This window comes from Triticum dicoccoides, chromosome 6A (assembly GCF_002162155.2).
Source record: "Triticum dicoccoides isolate Atlit2015 ecotype Zavitan chromosome 6A, WEW_v2.0, whole genome shotgun sequence".
Classification (NCBI taxonomy): Eukaryota; Viridiplantae; Streptophyta; class Magnoliopsida; order Poales; family Poaceae; genus Triticum; species Triticum dicoccoides.
Window position 1 is genome coordinate 581,397,146 of NC_041390.1, and position 4,835 is coordinate 581,401,980.

Consider the following 4,835-nt stretch of genomic DNA (forward strand, 5'->3'; position numbering starts at 1 on the left):
CCAGTGGGCTGCTCACAGAACACCTGCTCAGCCAGGTGGCCATGCAAGAAGCATTGGACACGTCCAGCTGATGCACGGGCCATGCTCAGGACACGGCGAGCTGAAGCACGGTGCGGATCGTGCCCGGTTTAACAACCGGGGCAAATGGGTCGGTGAAGTCCACGCCGCGCGTTGCCAGAAACCCCGAACCACCCAGCGAGCTTTATAGCGCTCGAGAGTGCCATCCGGACGAGTCTTGTGCCGAAAGACCCACTTGCCCGTGATAATGTTGGCACGGGGCGGCCGAGAGACGAGCTGCCAGGTACGGTTCCGCTGGAGCGCATCGAACTCTTCTTGCATCACAGCGAGCCAATGAGGATCCCGAAGGGCGGCTCGAGCTGACGATGGGAGAGGAGACGGCTCAGAGGCGGAAGCAGCGAGAAGATACTCATCGTTGGGGTACCACGTGCTCGGTCGAAGGGTGCCAGCCCGAGAGCGAGTCATCGGGCGGGGCAGCGGAGCCGGAGGGGAGGCGGGCGAGGATGAAGACGAGCCCGCCTCCGATGTGACCGCCGTGGGCGGGGCCCCTGCGGACGAGGCCGCCGGCGAGGCGGCGAGCGAGGCCGCCGGTGAAGCGGCAGGCGAGGCCGCCGGCGAGGCGGCGGGCGAGGCCGCCTGCGTGGCGACAGACGGGGCCGCCGGCGTGGCGGCGGACGAGGCCGCTGGCAGGGTCGAGGCCGGGGACGCCGGGGGCGTCGCGGGCGTCGAGGGAGGTGCAGCCTAAGGCAGCCAGACGGGGAGAGACTTGACCCGTGGCGCGGGGGGCACCCTCAAAGCCGGGAGGCGGACCAAGAGAGGCACGGGGGCGGCCATCACCAGGAGCGGGCGAGGCCACATCATCCGAAGGTACCTACTGGAACGGAAAAACCATCTCATCAAAGTACACGTGTCGTGAAGTGATCACCCGATGAGAGATAGGATACCATGTTGGAAACGATTGTTTTGGCAATGCTTCACGATGTATTGATCAGTGCAAAGCGCATGTATATATGGAGTACAAAGTGGGCCACAACCTCAACTATACAAAGACTAGGAGGTGGGCCGGGCTATACAATAGTCATGTACAAACCATATATTCAACACCCCCCCGCAGTCGAAGCGTCGCCGGAGACGCAAAGACTGGACCTGAACTCCTCGAAAACAGAAGTAGGCAGTCCTTTCGTCATGACATCGGCGAACTGCTGCGCCGTCGGGACATGGGGGACCCGGACGCGCCCAAGAGCCACCTGCTCACGAACGAAGTGTATATCGAGCTCAATATGCTTCGTTCGACGATGATGGACCGGGTTGGCGGAGAGGTAAACGGCGGAGACGTTGTCGCAGTAGACGAGCGTGGCCTTGTGAACATCACAAAGCAACTCCTGGAGCAGCTGACGGAGCCAAGAGCATTTGGCAACGGCGTTAGCCACTGCGCGATACTCAGCCTCGGCACTCGAGCGGGAGACGGTGGGCTGTCGCTTGGAGGACCAAGGGATCAAGGACGGCCCAAGGTAGACACAGTACCCCGAGGTGGAGCGCCGTGTGTCGGGGCAGCCAGCCCAGTCCGCATCAGAATAGGCGACGAGGTCGATGGAGGCGGATGCCGTCAGCGTAAGTCCCAAGGACTGAGTGTCGCGTATGTATCGGAGGATACGCTTCACCAGAGTCCAGTGAGAGTCGCGCGGAGCATGCATGTGGAGACAGACCTGCTGAACAGCATACTATAAGTCTGGGCGCGTCAGGGTCAGGTACTGCAGGGCGCCCACAATGGAGCGGTAGAAGGCCGCATCAGATGCAGGCGAACCCTCCAAAGCGTAGACCTTGGCCTTGGTGTCGACTAGCGTGGGAGCAGGCTTGCAGTTAAGCATGCCGGCTCGGTCGAGAAGCTCATGGGCGTAGCGCTGCTGATGCAGGAAGAACCCATCTGGTCGTCGAACCACCTCAATGCCAAGGAAATAATGCAGAGGACCCAAATCCTTCAGGGCAAACTCATCGCGAAGACGAGCTGTAAGCCGCTGGAGGAGTGCGACAGTGGATGCCGTCAGGATGATGTCGTCGACGTACAGCAGCAAGTAGGCCGTGTCAACTCCATGATGATACACGAAGAGGGACGCATCAGAGCAAGTCGATGTAAATCCGAGCGTCTGCAGGAAGGCAGCGATGCGCTGGTACCATGTGCGAGGTGCCTGCTTCAGCCCGTAGAGAGAACGGGAGAGCAAGAACACATGATCAGGATGCGTGGCGTCGACGAAGCCAGTGGGCTGCTCACAGAACACCTGCTCAGCCAGGTGGCCATGCAAGAAGGCATTGGACACGTCCAGCTGATGCACGGGCCATGCTCGGGACACGGCGAGCTGAAGCACGGTGCGGATCGTGCCCGGTTTAACAACCGGGGCAAATGTGTCGGTGAAGTCCACGCCCGCTCGTTGCCGGAAACCCCGAACCATCCAGCGAGCTTTATAGTGCTCGAGAGTGCCATCCGGACGAGTCTTGTGCCGAAAGACCCACTTGCCCGTGATAATGTTGGCACGGGGCGGCCGAGGGACGAGCTGCCGGGTACGGTTCCGCTGGAGCGCATCGAACTCTTCATGCATCACAGCGAGCCAATGAGGATCCCGAAGGGCGGCTCGAGCTGACGATGGGAGAGGAGACGGCTCAGAGGCGGAAGCAGCAAGAAGACACTCATCGCTGGGGTACCACGTGCTCGGTCGAAGGGTGCCAGCCCGAGAGCAAGTCATCGGGCGGGGCAGCGGAGCCGGAGGGGAGGCGGGCGAGGATGAAGACGAGCCCGCCTCCGATGTGACCGCCACGGGCGGGGCCCCGGCGGACGAGGTCGCCGGCGAGGCGGCGAGCGAGGCAGCCGGTGAAGCGGCAGGCGAGGCTGCCGGCGAGGCGGCGGGCGAGGCCACCTGCGTGGCGACAGACGGGGCCGCCGACGTGGCGGCGGACGAGGCCGCTGGCAGGGTCGAGGCCGGGGACGCCGGGGGCGTCGCGGGCGTCGAGGGAGGTGCAGCCCCTAAGGCAGCCAGACGGGGAGAGACTCGACCCGTGGCGCGGGGGGCACCCTCAAAGCCGGGAGGCGGCCCAAGAGAGGCACGGGGGCGGCCATCACCAGGAGCGGGCGAGGCCACATCATCCGAAGGTACCTGCTGGAACGGAAAAACCATCTCATCAAAGTAAACGTGTCGTGAAGTGATCACCCGATGAGAGATAGGATCATAGCAGCGGTAGCCTTTGGTGTTAGGAGGATAGCCAAGAAAGATGCAGGCCACAGACCGAGGTGCGAGCTTATGAGGAGAGGTGGAAGCGATGCTGGGGTAGCATAGGCAACCGAAGATGCGGAGCTCAGCATAGGAGGGTGGCGTGCCAAACAAGAGGTGATGAGGGGTGAAATTCCCGCGAGTGCGACAGGGACGAATGTTAATGAGGAGTGATGCGGTGGCAAGCGCGTCGGGCCAAAAGCATGGTGGCACGTTGGCGTGAAAGAGGAGGGTGCGTACGCAGTCATTGAGAGTGCGTAGCACGCGCTCTGCGCGGCCGTTTTGTTGCGAAGTGTACGGGCAAGTGAGACGAAAGATCGTGCCGTGTGTGGCAAGAAGGTTGCGGATCGCAAGGTTATCGAACTCCTTCCCGTTGTCTGTATGCAACACAAGAATGGGACGTTCAAACTGCGTGGAGACATAAGAGTAGAAGGCGGTGAGAGTGGCAACAGAGTCCGACTTTCGCCGCAACGGGAAGGTCCACACATAGTGCGAAAAATCATCAAGTATGACAAGATAATAAAGATAGCCCGTGTTACTTGCAACAGGAGAGGTCCAAACATCACTATGAATTAACTCAAACGGGTATGATGCGACATGCGAGGAATTGCTAAAAGGAAGACGAACATGTTTGCCGAGGCGACAAGCATGACAAGTGTGATCGTCGATCTTATTACACGTGAATGAAAAACTCCGAAGAATATGGCGAAGGGTGGCGGTGTTGGGATGACCGAGACGAGCGTGCCAAAGGTCCACTTCGGCGGAAAGCGCCATGGGTGCAGCAGCGGATGAGGAAGGTGAGTGGACCGGGTAGAGCTCGTCGGGGCTGTCACATCGGTGGAGCACCATCCGGGTACGGGCATCCTTGACAGAAAAGCCAAACATGTCAAATTCAACGGTGACAGGGTTTTCACGTGTAAAAGAACGAACGGAAACAAGATTTTTAATAATGTCAGGAGAAACAAGCACATTAGAAAGAGATAATGGCATGGAGTTAGAAGGAAAAGCAGCATGGCCGACATGAGTAATGGGCATGGAAGAACCGTCACCCACGGTAATGCGAGCAGCGGTGTGGACGGGGTGAGCGGCAAGAAGGTTACCGGGGTTGGCGGCCATGTGAGCCGTGGCTCCGGTGTCCATATACCAATCTCCACCGCCAGTGTACTGCTGCGGCGTGGGGGCGGTGTGGAGAGCCGCTAGAAGCGCAGGATCCCAAGGCGCCGGCGGGAGGGCCGGGGCAGACGGCGCCGGCTGAGGCGGTGGCGCCACATGCCCATAGCCCGAGGGGCCATGGAGCGGCGCGGGCTGGTACGCCTGGGGGGCCGCATACAGGGCCTGATGGGGAGCCGAACGGGCGCCGAAGGAACCGGGGACGGGGGCACGCGGTATAGGCATGGAGTACGCGTGCACAACCCCCGTCCAAGGATTCTGGCCGGCCTGCCAGGGCGCCGGCGGCAGCGGGTGCTGCGGCTGGCGGGGCGCCCCACCGGGGGCAGCGGGCTGCTGCGGCTGCTGCTGCTTGCGGCCTCCGCGACCGCGACGCCCGCCCCGGCGCTG